General features: G+C 39.5%; 1 long non-coding RNA gene across 1 annotated transcript in view; it reads left to right on the top strand.

Annotated features, from left to right (window-relative positions):
* Positions 1-10,719: 10,719 nt before the first annotated feature.
* Positions 10,720-14,750, top strand: part of LOC137441977 (uncharacterized) — a 319,127-nt gene continuing 315,096 nt past the window's right edge. Inside the window, exon 1 of the long non-coding RNA XR_010987552.1 lies at positions 10,720-10,849. This is a non-coding gene — a long non-coding RNA (uncharacterized lncRNA). The remainder of the gene's footprint in view (positions 10,850-14,750) is intronic.

Below are 14,750 nucleotides of genomic sequence, written 5' to 3'. Positions count from 1 at the left end.
GTCGCTGTCATTGGAGGTGTTCAGGAGGAGACTTGATGGGGTGCTTGGTGCCATGGGTTAGCTGTTTGGGTGGGTTGGATTGGTTGATGGGTTGGATGTGATGATCTTGAAGGTCTCTTCCAACCTGGTTTGGTTTATTCTAATAAATGTGAGCAGCAAAGCCTTGCCTTGCAAAAACTTCTGTATTCCTCAGCTTTGCTCACTGAGAGCTGCAGATCACAGAGATCTGTGCAGGAGTCTGTTTCAGTGTCTATTATACCACACTAGAAAGGAGTCAGCCCCCACCATTAATGCAAAAAAAAAAAAAGTACTGAATACTTCCACATTCTTTGCCTCACTGTAATTATCCAGCCACTATTTTGCTTGGAAAAAAGTTGAGGCTGAACTTTTGTGAACTTAATTTTGGACAGAACAGACACATGCTTTATTCCCTGAATATCAACAGGAAATCGTGTGCGTTTATTCTCAGGATAAAAAAGCAAAAATATAATGCTAGTTTTTACATTTCAGTGCTTGGGCTAGAAGTTTGGCAGGAGCATCGTGTCAGAGACATACCTTTTCTTACCATTCAGAAAGGTCTACATGTGCATACTGGAGGCTGAATAATTAATTACCCATTTAACCTTTTACAGAGGGATGGAATCTAACAGAAAAACATGAACACATATGATTAATTCAGGAAGAAATGGTGAACATGAGGATGAACAAGAATATTTTGCTTTGATAGCTCATTGTTTCAGAGGATTTGGTTAGGCTTAATTTGCTTTATTTTAGCATAATACTAATTTACATTAAGTGACAGGAAACAGGTGAAATGGATAAAACAAATCTCTCTTACAGGTGATTCATTGCCTTTCACCTTTTGCAACAATAGATGTATAAACTGTGATAGTATCTCATTATTCTTTCTTGTTTAGCTTTGTTTCTGTGACATTTAGATGAATTACTTTTAATTAAGCAGTTCAATTCACACATTTCTCCACTTAGCAGAGGAACAAAAAAGTCCTATACAAAGCCAGATGAAAGAGAAAAGGGAAAAAGTGTGGTGCAGTCAACACACTTAAAGGAAGGGATGTCATCCAGAGGGACCTGAACAGAATTGAGAGGTGGACCCATGCAAACCTCATGAAGTTCAGCAAGGCCAAGGGCAAGATTCTGCACATGGATCAGGGCAATCCCAAGAATAACTATAAGCTGGGCAAAAAGAATGAATTGAGAACAGCTCTTGAGAAGAAAGATTTGAGGGTATTGTTTGATGAGAAGCAAAACATGACGTGAAAATGCATGTTTGCAGCCGAGAAAGCCAATAAAATCCTGGGCTGTATCAAAAGAATTGTGACTAACAGGTCATAGACTGTCTTAGATTGGAAGGGACCTTAGAGATCATCTACTCCAACCTCCCTGACATGGGCAAGAATGCTTCTCAAATAGAATCAGCTGCTCAAGGCCTTATCCAACCTCACCTTGAGCACACCCAGGGAGGAGGCATCCGCAGCCTTCATGGGAAGCCTATTCCAGAGTCTCATCATCCTCATACTGAAGAACTTCTTCCTAAGGGCCAGTCTAAACCTACTCTCCCTCATCTTAAAACCCTTCCCTCTTTGTCCTATTGCTAGACACCCTTAAGAAAAGTCCCTCTCCAGCCTTTGTGTAAGATCCCTTCAGGTATTGGAAGGCAGGTAAGAGCTGCCCCTAGAGTCTTCTCTGGGCTGAACAACCCGAGCACCCTCAGTCTATTGTCATAGAAGAGGTGTTCCAGCCCTTGCATCATCTTTATGACCATCCTCTGGGCTCACTCCAAAAGCTCTGTGTCAAGGGAGATGATTGTGCCACTCTGCTCTTTTGAGACCCCACTTGGAGTAATGTACAGTTCTGTGGCCTCCAACATAATAGGGCTGTGAACCTACTAGAGAAGGTTCACAGGAGGACCCCCAAAATGTTCAGAGGACTAGAACACCTCTCCTATGAAGTTAAGTTGAGAGAGTTGCAGGTGTTTACCCTGGAGAAAAGATGGCTCTGGGGACACCTCATAGCAGGCATCCAGTACCTAAAGGAGGTCTACAGGAAAGCAGAAGAGGGGCACATAGTGACAAGATGAGGGGTAACAGTTTTAAACTGAAAGATGGAAGATTTTCCTACAGATATTATGAAGAAATTTTTTTACAGCAAGAGTGGTCAGATGCTGGAATAAGTTGCCTAGAGAAGTTGTGGATGCCCTTTCTCTGGAAGTGTTCAGCACCAGGGTGGCTGGGGCTTTGTGCAGTCTCTGGCTAATCGAAGGTGTCCCTGCCCATGGCAGGGGATTGGAACACATGATATTTAAGATCCTTTTCAAACCATTCTATGATCTGAGTGGGATCAGTGGGAAAGTTAGGCAGCAAGTCTCTTGAGACTAAGCCACCTCTAAGGCAGGCGGCTGCAATATAGAGTTGTTGGAATTAATCACAAAGTGTTGTCCTTGTTCCTCATGTCACAGGAGCCTACTGATACTGGGGACCTGGATGACAGACCCTAGAACTGGCATAATCCCAGTTCACAAAAGGTTTTCTCCAGTAATGAAAAAATTGTCAGAAAAATATGAGGCATTTCTCCAGACACTGCTTTTAATCAGCAGTATGTGATTATGTGGCACTTCATTTATTTTAAACCCAAATGACCTCTGTTACAGAGCCTCTGCTTAGTTTCTGTGCATTAATGACAGAACATGACTTTTTGTGGATGGGGTTACATTAAAAAAAGTACACATGTGCAAAAAAATAATAGCCAAGTAAATGGGAAACTTGGTATGATCTCATTTTAACAAACAAAACACTATATATTTTCTGTTACCTTTGGTTGAAGCAATTGCTACACTGTCTGCTGCTTCATATCCTTTATATATTACTCCCTCTTCTTTCCCTAATGCTACTTTCCCTCCCTATTCTCCTCTAAAGCAAGCACTAGAAACACATAGCAGCAAGACATGACTGTCCTCTTTCTGTGGTGACTGGGATGCACTGGATGATGTCAGAACCAGGATCTTGCAGAGTTTGGAATATTACTTCAGTATTGTTCCTTCCCACTGCTCGTCTGCTGTTTGCTCCAAGTCTCATCCTGTCCCTTATTTATCTCACCTTGCCTCCAAATGTGGCCTTTCATCTCGTGTTTCAGTTTGCCTCCCTGCTAATATCCCTTGAGTGTGTGCTCTTCTCATCCCACTTCAGTTAGCTAAACCCCTTCTAATTTAACTGCCTTTTGCTACCCTCTGTTGACCTGTGCTCTCCATCCCTTCAATGCTGCTTTTTGCCTGGTTAAGTTGATGGGCATCACGTCGCTCTAGAGCAAGGGCAGTAAGATGATTTCAGGGGCTGATAATAATCTAGCAAAACAAAGGGCTGTGTTCACAGAAGCTTTCTACTCCTGGCCTCCATGGGTGTGGGGTTTGGGCATGGCTTAGATGAGACACTGTATAGGAATAGCCACCAATCTCTTCGAAATGCAGTGGGCTTGCTTCTTGCTATAATAGTTATTGTTAGTGCTGCCTTCATTTCTGAAATAGCTGGTTCAGTTATGGCCAATTCTTTTCATCCTTCTGTACACAGAACTGTGCCCATTTCACCCAGCATTCAGTTCAGTAAACAGGCTGCTCTTAGAATTGGTCTGTTTGCTCCATGGAAGTCAAAAGAAAGAGGTCTAGCACACAAATGAGCAAATAAAAAAAGTCTTGTACTGCTGTTGTTTGGAGTAGAGGTAGCTAGTGGCAATACATGTTAAGAGTCTTTGTTTTGACCTTCTGAAGTAAGTAGGGGAAAGTGGATTTGAAAGTTAGAAAGCAGACTAGGAGAGAACAGAAAATAAACAGATTTATGGAAGTTGTCACTGAGTGAAGATGGAAGACAAAGTGCTGTTACAATTGCTGGTCTCAAGATGAAACCTATTAGGCTATGCAAGTACTGTGCTGGCCATCTCAGCAAGGCAGCATTGTCAGAACAGAGATGGTAGCAATGCCAGCTTGTAATTTGAAACTAGAAACATTGGAGAAGATAATTTACCAGTCTTTGTGTGCACTTCGGAGCTGGTTATCCAGCAGGTGGGTAAATTAATCTTTATGTTGGTGCAGAGAATTAATGAATCCAGCTGTTCCTGTTTAATCAGTTATAATGGGGCTTTCTTAATATGCTTGTATTGCAACTGGTTTCCAGCTTTACCTTATGGATCTGTACTTCCACAGTGAAATGTAAACTAGTTCACAGCACAGCAGTCACTCTTGCATTATGCCTTGAAGTCACATTGTGAGAATGCAGAACTCCCTCAGTTGTAACTCCAAAGAAGGGTCGTGGTGATACTACAGACAGTATTGTTATCAGTCAGCAGCAGTCTTGAATGAAGAAGTCCCCAAGACTCCCTTCAGGCTCTAGTTGTGAAAAATAAAAAATAGAAAACGTGCAGGGAAGGGAAATAAGGGCTCACTGCCTTCCCACTGTTGAGGAAGATTTACATGTACCACTGATGACATGAGATAGCAAATGCATTTATATTTCACTCTCTATTATACTCCTTTTACACTGAAGTAAACTTACTGAACAGGGGTAGGAGAGAGCCAAGAACAAGTAAGTTGAACTTTTACGCTGTTCATGTGAGAGTTTCGAACTCTGTTCTTCCTTGACCCACAAAACTTTCCTACTTTCCACATGGAGAATCTAGCTAATGAGATTGTGCAGAAACTCCTAGGGTCAGCTCTGGAAACACAGGAAAAGCAGAGGATGTAGGGCTGCAGCACTGCTCTAAGGCCTTTTCACAAGAGGCATATTTAGAATAGAATAAACCTTTATTAGAATAGAATAAACCAAACCAGGTTGGAAGAGACCTTCAAGATCATCGTGTCCAACCCATCAACCAATCCAACCCACCCAAACAGCTAACCCATGGCACCAAGCACCCCATCAAGTCTCCTCCTGAACACCTTCAATGACGGCGACTCCACCACCTCCCCGGGCAGCCCATTCCATAGTGCAATCACTCTTTCTGTATAGAACTTCTTCCTAACATTCAACAACATTTGAGCCAGGAGAGGGCTCAAAGACAAGACAGCAATGGAAGGTTGTTTGTCTGTCTGGTTGGCTGAAGAAGAAAGCAATAAGAGAAGGAATGGAGACAATACAACTTTCCATTGAGATTTCCTTAATGTTTTGGTGATACAGAATACATTTTCTGTAATGCTTATTTGTAATAAACATTCTGCTTCAGAACAATAATGAACGATGAAAGACAAAAGCAGATCCAGAGTCCAGTTGTGCTCGCTCATTCTGCCACACCAAAGCTTCCCACAGCAGGCAGGTGGTATAGATGCTGCAGGGACTGTGCAAGGCCGCAAGATCGTAGAATCAGAATTATGTAATGGTTTGGTTTTGAAGTGACCTCCAAAGGTGTGGCAGTTTGTACCTTTGTGTAAATAAGTGTAGAATAAGCAGGAACATGTGACCCTCCATTCAGTGGTGTCTGCCCTGAATACTAGAGAGACAAAGAATAGTAGTGATTAGTTCTGAGTAGGAACAGAAGAATTAAGGTTATAGTTGGCTCCCTGCCAACAGCTTCTGAGTGTGACAGGGTACCATTTTGTGAAATGGTGCTGAGAGATTTTCACAGTGATGTTGGTATGACTGAACCAGTGGGTGCTGAGGTTTGTTACATGCTATTCATTAAAGGAGAACTGCAAACAAAACAAGCCAAGACTGCTGAAGAAATGTGGAACTCCACATAGACAGATGAAGTGAGATAAAATTCATGGGAGTGCAACACTCACTGTGATGCCATCACTGAAAGCAAAGTGTGAGATTATATCATCAGATTCAGACAGCAGTTTATGGTATAAAACCACCTATCTCCTTTAGTACAGCAGGAGAAATAGACACTAGAGATACCTTACGTTTTCCATAACACACTCCATAAAAGACAAGATGAACTGTACAGTTTGGTAGATAAGGAGTTCACAGAGACAGTCAAGGTTTGTGCACTTTTCAGTGTTCTGCTGGAAGGACCAAGTGAATTTCTCTGCATGGAAGAGAAGGGATACAATGCACTTGGATAGTGAGTGACTGAATTTTCAGCGATATTTTTGGTGTTGTTCATTTGCTTCACATTACTGTCAACTTCCTCAGCTGCTGTAACAATAATTTTAACTGGGGAGCTGAACACCAGTGAGGTAGAGTTTATGTTCCTGATTTTATAAATTCTCAGTATTCATAATCTTTGGCTATTTTGACATCCTTTATGTGATAAAATGGACAGAGGAAGGGTATCATTATGTATTAGAATAAGCCACTCAAATATATTAAATACTTTGAAAGTATTCTTTTAATTACTTTGCTCATTTAAGACTGAGATGTCATTAAGGCAAGAGAATTAAACAGTTGTTTCTATGCCTGAATTTAGGTCTTTTCAGTAGGGAACAAAAATGAATGTAATTGTCAGGAGGGGTGGTTGTGGCCGGGAAGGGGTTGGTCTCTTCTCCCAGGCAACCAGCACCAGAACAAGGGGACATAGTCTCAAGCTGTGCCAGGGGAGGTTTAGACTAGAGGTGAGGAGGAAGTTCTTCACCGAGCGAGTCATTCGTCATTGGAATGTGCTGCCCAGGGAGGTGGTTGAGTCACCATCCCTGGAGGTGTTCAAGAGGAGATTGGACGTGGCACTTGGTGCCATGGTCTAGTCATGGGGTCTGTGTTGATAGGTTGGACTCGATGATCCTCGAGGTCCTTTCCAACCTAACTTAAACTGTGATACTGTGATGTACTTTTGGGATTTTTATTTGCTATAAACTCCAAAGGAAATATACAAAGTATATTTGGAGCAGAACAGCATGTTACATGGATATGTGAGCAACACATCCTTATATTTTTCTTTATACTGACTGAAATCATGTGGAGTGCTGAGAGACTGTTGAGGTTGAACTTGGAGTCAAAGGGAAGTAACTATGCTTGGAAAGTTATTGTGCTTATTGTGTTCTTTAATGATGGATAAACCAGTCAAGAATGAAAAATCCTTCTCTGTATTCTTTCCCTTGGGAAAGAAAATGGAAATAGAGTGCTAAATTTATGTGGAGACATTATAAGTAGAAACTGGGGAAAATGGATTTTGAAAGAATTATTTTCTCTCTAAACTTCATTTTTTTTAATGTAAAAATTCTATGAATAAAACCTTTTTTTTTTATTTTAGACTCTTCAAAATGTTTTGACAGCATTTTTAATTGCTGCACAGTTTACAAACACTTTTATGTAGCTATCTTTGATTTTTAACTATTATTTTTATTATTTTTTTCTGGAATGTAAGAAAGAAATGAACAATTTTTATCAGAGGCACAGTATGTTTGCAGTAAGGCAGAGAGAGAAAATATCTCTCTTACTTATAAGATAATTCAGAATAATAATTCAGAAATACCAGCCTGAGATTTTTAAGGCCAAGGATAAACACTTGGAGACACTTCAGTAGAGTAAAATGATAAACACATTATTTGGGTTAATATATGAATGAAAGCAGCAAAATTTTCCGTCACATTCTCTGGACAAGGAATATGCCTTACTTTTTTCCTATGTTTGCAGGTGATCTCAATTTTTTTAGTCTTCTGTGAGATAAAGTAATTCTATTTATCTCCTGACTGAGAGATTCATAAAACCTGAACCACCCTTCCAGTGCAAATCAGTTCCATACAAGGGAAGATAAAGTCTTAAGTCTTCCATCCAGTGCCACAATATGGTTGTATAGATCAGATGTGGTTCAGAGAGTAGTGAGCTTTGACTTGGTTTTGCTACAGTGGTCTGACAGGAAATTTGGTTTTGATTTTTCCTGACTAGAAAAGTAGAATTAATGCTCCTTCTGATCTCTGAATCCTAGGGAAACACTTCCATTTGTAGATTGTTATCTATGGTAGGTTTGGATTGTATGATCAGCGTATTTTCTGTGGCACATCCCCAAGATCTTGATACTTTTGGTATTTGGGCTAGTTAAATGAGAACGGACTTTCCTTTGAGGATTCTAGTGTATGTGAGGTCTTGGGTGACAGGTTGGACTTGATGATCCTTGAGGTCTCTTACAACCTTATTAATTCTATGATTCTATGTGCGCGTGTATGTGTGTGTGTGTGTGTATATAAAAATATCCCCTTCCTAATATACTAGTATAATTTACAGTAATTTCTTCTATTCTTACCAACTTTCCTAGCTGTTTTCCAGCAGACAAATAGGAGAACAGGACTCTGAAGGCATGTCCGAGCTTTGTTTAATGAGCTGGTATTTGAATCTACTAACGGCTCAAAAAAGCATGTCAAGTTAAAGTCAAAGGGAGAGCATTCTGGATTAAATCATGGGGGAATTCTGCTGTCTGCCAGGAAGAATTTATGATGAATACAGTGTGATTCTGGTGTCTTTCAGATGGTGTGGTTTTATCCTTTCTGACATTATCCTATTAGATATGTGATGTGAAATGGCATAATGTTGCGTTCAATAAACTGACATTGGATTAAAAGCAAGAGCAGTAATGACAAAGCCAAATAGTCTAACAACAGCTTTCTTGTAAGCCAACAAAAAACCAACCCAAAACAAAGCAAAGCAAAACCACCACCACCACCAAAACCCCACCAACCAAACCCCACCATAACAAAACAAAAATACCAAACCAAAACAGTTTTCTAAACTAACTAGGGATCTTTCCAGTCAGCTGAAGTTAATATAATTTCATGCAGGCTTAGCTTTTTACCATCACACATACCTTCACACCCACACACAGTTTATTTCTGGTTCTGCCTATGAATTCTTAATGTTAAGGTTTAATAGGAAATGCACTGGCTGAATCAATTAGTGCTGCAGCTCCTGCTTCTTTTAGTCCTACTCTAACTAGTATAAAGGGAAAAAAAGTGTCATAACCTTCACAAGTGTCTCTTGTATGCCTACCCTCCAGTGTCTTAGTAAAACACACTGGAGTTTGATATTCTTAAAAAAAAAAATAATAAAAAATAAAAATCTTTTGCCATCTAACCCTTCTCTGGGCTATGGTAGCAATCAGCATGTCCAGACCTTGTCTTGGTCCACCATTATTAATGCAGCAGTTTTGTGACGTGGACTTGTATGAAGTTATCATTGACATTAGGGGAAGCGGAAGCTTGGCTTAGAGTTTTGGAATAGTGGTGAATGTCCCAAGGATTTTTCCATATATAATCTGATACATTCTAGCTACTTGAAGCTTTCAGAATGAACTCCTTAGGAACTAATTTTCTGTCCCTTAATGGTACAGACACTAATTTTTTTTACAGTGTGTGTGTGCATTTTAGAGTTGTTTCTCAGGATATTAGGGTATTTCTCAAGGTAGTGGAGGTCAGTTGCTCTGTCCAGGACAGTTTCTTAATAGATCTCATTAAGACTGTCACAACATCTCAAACATACCTGAAAGGAGGTTGATGTGAGGTGCGTGTTGGTCTCTTCTCCCTTATTATGAGTGATAGGACAAGACAAGGTGGACTCTAGTTGTACCAGGGGAAGTTTAGGTTGGATGTTAGAAAAAATTCCTTCCCTGAGGGGTTCTCAAAGACTGAAGCAGGCTGCCCAGGGAGGTGGTTGGGTTATCATTCCTGGAGGTGCTCACAGGAGGTAGAGATGTGGTGCTCAGGGACATTATTTAGCTGCAGTCTTGGTAGAGTTAATGTTTGAATTTGATGATCTTAGAGGTCTTTTCCAAACAAACTGATTCTGTGATTCTTTGGAGGTGTCAAATAAAAATTAGGTTAGGCTAAATTTTAATTGATTTTTTAATTTTTTTTTTTAATAGTGATTTTCCCATTAAGACTATCTCAGGGTATTTAGCTGCTGGTGGAGTGATTATATAGGTAATTAACTCAGTCGTTATGTACTCAGCAATAGTTCATGCAGCTCTGTACATTATAGCCTGAATTTTATAGAAGAATCTAATGTTAGTCTAGACATCAGGGTCATTCTTTTAGAAGAAGCCTTGTGGGACCTTTAAACTGCGTCTTAGAAGCCAGCAAAGGGCCTAGCTTTATGATTTCCATTAACAGTGAGCAGCTTCTAGACTTTCCTAGCCTTTACATGCTGCAGTGTCAGCATCTGGTTATCAAAACAAGTCATGATTCCCTTTAAAACCCATGACCTACTTCCTCAAAAGGAAGAAAGTCAACTAGTGACCAGGTCTGAGACAATTGTGCTTTAGTTTGCAGTTGTCTTGGCTCTCTTGGATAGCATATAGCTCCAGAAGTCCTGCAAGTCCTGTGCTACTCTTTGATGAGTAATATTCATTTCTGATGCTGTGATTTTTCAATTTTTTTTTAAACCCTATATTTTGGCTAATGAATAATGCCTATCAGTCACACACTGTAGGTAATTAAGCAGTCCTATGAGAAGCCTAGTGTAAGAGAATGCTCACAGAAAGACAGTCTTGAATTGTCAGTAACAAATTCAAGGAGCTGGTTTGTGCACTTGGGTTTCTGTTTTAAAAATGACATAACCATGAAAGGTACTTTCAGTCTTAAGAGCCCAGAGTAAGGCAATGTGCCAGAAGATATTTGCTTTTAGAGTAGGATGCAGATGTCCTGATTTAAAGAATGTGCAACTTAGCCTCTTACTGTAAGAACAATAAATATGCCGGGGTTTTCTAAGGAAAAAGCACACAGCCTGGAAAGGATTGAAAAGAGTGAATGGGAATTTACCTCTGAAAATTTCTATTATAATTTCACAGTTACCAAGTGTCTGGCCTAGAAACAAACATTGGAGTAGTCAAGTTGCTAAAGAAGGAACAGTGAGAACTGGAAGCAAGAGAAAGAATAAACAGAGGATCTTTTCAGCAGTGGACAATTTCCTTCATTTTTCAGGTAAGAAATGTAAAAGTCATTGTAGTTGTGTATGCTGAAAGAGAATGTACAGATGTTGTAAACAACCACTGGGCCCAGCTCAGATTTTTTTCTACTGTGTGCTTACAAGTAGTTTGAAGACTTCATAGTATTTCTGGCTGTGAGAAGCCAGAAGCAGACTGCTTTGCAGCAGGAGGAGCCACAGGGCGAAATACATCTGCTGTTACTTGTGGCTTGTCAAAAAGTCTTTGATTTCCCTACAGCTTCAGTTTTGTTGCTTTTGTTGCATTCATTCATACTTTGTGCTTTGTGACACCTCATCTGCTTTAAGGCTCCATGCAGGTGTAGGTAGGGAATATGTTTTTGTCTTCCTGTGTAAATGCTGAAAAACAGGAGTGGTTCCTCAAAACACAGCTCATTGAAATAGTCATCTTGGCTAAGCGAAGGCACTGCAAATCAGTCTAAATGTGGCTCGTAGTTTGGAAGGTGATTGCTTTGATAATATTTGTGATCTGGCTATAAACTGTAGATCCATTGGAAACGCAATTGGTTTAGAAAAGCTGGCATGTGAAAAGCACTTTCATAAGGCAGGACTTATTTGACAGTACGTTAGGCAATGAAGTTCCTTTAAATGCATGCATCTTGTACTTGTCTAAGTAGTACAAGTGTGACAGCTCTTGTTAAACTTGTCTTTGCCACACTAGGTCCAGAAATATGTGTATTACATGATGTATTACCTAACAATGAACTCTCAAAATGGGGAGAAAAAAGCCTATATCCTTCTGACTTGCAGTTCACACCCTCACACCTGAAAGTGGATTGTTTAAAATCCTGTGTGAAGTTAGGTTACCGTTTTCAATGTCCTTCTAGAACCACATGATTTAACTTTATGGAATATTTTTGCAATTTTCAGGCACACTACTATGTTAAAATATTCTGCCAGGGATTTTTCTTGCATCATGTTTTTAAAGTTATGTTATCTACATGCTTGTTTTTAATAATCATTTAGAAGCCGACAGCACATCGCAACTTTCTTATATGTTGTGTTCTATTCTGTATGCATCATGGTTTGTTTATTTCATTGCTATTTATAGTGGGGTCTCCCACAAGGCTGTGGGTGCTGGTACTGATTTTTTAAGAGCAGAAATATCCTTGCAGCTATTTCATAAATGGAAAGTGACACTGAGAATAAACAGATGCAATGAGAGAACTAATGCATATTATAAATTGGCTCTTAATACCCTCATCACTCAAAGGAATCTGTCAGTCCATGAGGCTAAGCTGAACTGTTATGGATTTATCTCAAGGAGTATATGCTTATGTCTTCCAAATATAATGATTTCCTGTGTCAAAAGAAAATGGCACTATATCTATGTTCCATAGGAAATATAAGGAGTTTTAATATGAAAAACATGGAAATTGCGGTAATTTGCATGCAACTATCATTCTCATGAATGCTTTCAGTAAAGGAGCCCATAAACTATAATACTTTAAAAGAAAAGTGTCTGCTGTGATGGGATGAAATCAATCATAAAGTTTTGTTCCCTCCCCCTTTTTTTTTTTTTTTAGTCCTAAAATTGTAGCTATTGAATGTGAAATCTAGTTATAATCACTGCAGAGTATTGCACTGGAATGCTGCTGTGATTCTGGGATAATAATAGTTTAGTGCTTTGGCTGTCTTAAAATATTGTTAGTATTTAAATTAATGACCAAATGCTAATCTGGCCCCAAATGACAGAAGACAACCATCTCCACTTATGCTGGTGGTGTGCTGCAAAGTTTAGCAGAGAAAGTGTCTCCTTCACTTAGGTTCCACTTCCAAAGTTTATGTCATATACCTCTTCCTCATGACTGTGGATCTCTGAAGAACCTTAAGGTGAGTCCCCTGGACAACAAACAGGTGAAGACTTCTCAATCCTTGTGATTTTCTCCTGTGGCTGGTTTATAAGGATCCCAAAGCTAGAAGTGCTGGGGTATGCTTTTATACCCAGAACAGGTTTTCTTTTTGTACTGTCTTCTCAGAATACATCCATCCTCCATGTAGCTCTTAAATTCTTAATCTGCAAGGCCTGTATTTGTAGCACTAGGCAATGTGTTTGCAATGCAAATGAAGACAAGAAGAACTGACCAGACATCTGTTTTAATATTTAATATTTGCTTACATTTCCAAATATCTTAGCTCTAAAGTATTCAGTCTGTACCTTATCTCAAACCAGGCATTCACAAACCTAATTTAAGTGTAAAGCAAAGCATTTGGGTTAGAAACAACTGCCTCATATTAGGCACCTCATTTTGAACATGCTGCCTTTTTTTTAAGATGTCAACTGAGCTGTATGAGTCATTGTACTCCTCAGGTTTCAAGGCATTACTTATGAACAGACCCCGCTTTCTTGCTTTCCAAGCCAAAGAAATTGGCACAAAATGCAGGATCACAGCAGGTTTCTTCATTCTCACAGCGAGAATACCTACAAGCAGCTGACCAGCAGCGGTAAATGGTTGAGACCTGGGGTTTAAGGTTTGATTCAGCATTCTGATACCTGACCCAGCAATTAAGAGGTTTGCTATTCTCCTCCCCTTCTATCACATCTTTGTTACTTAACTTCGTTCTCATTTGATCTTCACATCAATGTCACTTTAGCATGTACATTAAGTTCACTAGTAAAACTGAGTAAGAAAACTCACAACTGCTCTAAAGAACTGGTGGCTGTACTCTGCGGTGGAGGCACCAAAGGGTTTTTCATGCCTCTATCATAGCCATCAGTTACTTTGAACCACAGAAAAACATAACTGGATCTGAAACAACTCTGGAATGTTGGTGCTGAAGGGCCACTTCAAAATGACTTTGTTCCTGTGCTCAGCTGTGTTAACCTAACTACTATTCCACATTAAAATCAGATGCTAATAGCAACTAACTGGTAATAGTCTGGATCTTAGGTTAGATCTTTGTCATCACAAGGCTTTAGCCTTACAATTCTTCTGTGTTTAAGATAACTCAAGGACACAGGATGGACTCTTTCCACAGGATGGAAGTTTGCCCAAATGAATTCTCAAGCATGATATTTAACAGCTTCCTTAGTTCTTCAGGACTTTTATATCCTGTCAGTATTCAACAGGAGAGGTACAGTTATTTCAGCTGTTGTCTGTATTTAGCTGTATGCATTAGACAATTGGGTTTTTAAGTTACAAGTAAACCTGTGAACTTGCACAAGCTATTGGACTGATGCTTGCAAACAGTTTCCGGACTTCAGGTAGCAATATGCTGTCTCTTCCAGAGATAATAAAGTGTTTGTGTTTGGTTTTGGTTTGGTTTGGTTTTGGTTTTACCTGTATACATATATGTTGGGCAAAAGACCAAATACAGTTTGTAGAAATATTGACTCTGGGAAATTCCCTGCACAGAAGAGTACCTAACTACAGGCAAATATTCAAACCCTGACACACACAAACAAATTTGTGTTGTTTGACTTTTAGCCCGTACATTCCAATAATAAACCTTTATTTCACATGTGAAACACAATTTCAGCTTCAAAAGAGACAGCATTTCCCTGGCTACATATTGGTGATCAGTTCAGAAGGTCCTTTATTCTGTTGCATGTATCCACATTTTATGAGACAGAATAACTGCAGTCTGAAATCTGCATCTTTATAGAACTGTGAATATAATTAAAACCTGTTAATTAAAAGAAAAAACTTAATATAAGCTCTAAAATAGCAATTATTAGCATGTTTTGTTATCTTGGAATCATAGAATGGTTTAGGTTGGAAGGGACCTTAGAGATCTTCTACTCCAGCCTGTCATGGACAAGGATGCCTCTCAAACTAAACTTGGTAGCTTAAGACCTCATCTAGCCTGGCCTTGAGCACTCTCAGGGAGAAGGTATCCACAACCATTCTGGACAACTTACTCTAGAGTCTCTCCACC

This window comes from Melanerpes formicivorus, unplaced genomic scaffold (genome assembly GCF_026170545.1).
Source record: "Melanerpes formicivorus ecotype bairdi unplaced genomic scaffold, bMelFor1.0.p_v2 SCAF_6, whole genome shotgun sequence".
Classification (NCBI taxonomy): Eukaryota; Metazoa; Chordata; class Aves; order Piciformes; family Picidae; genus Melanerpes; species Melanerpes formicivorus.
Note: the sequence above shows the minus strand (reverse complement) of the source record. Positions and strands in the feature narration are given on the sequence as shown.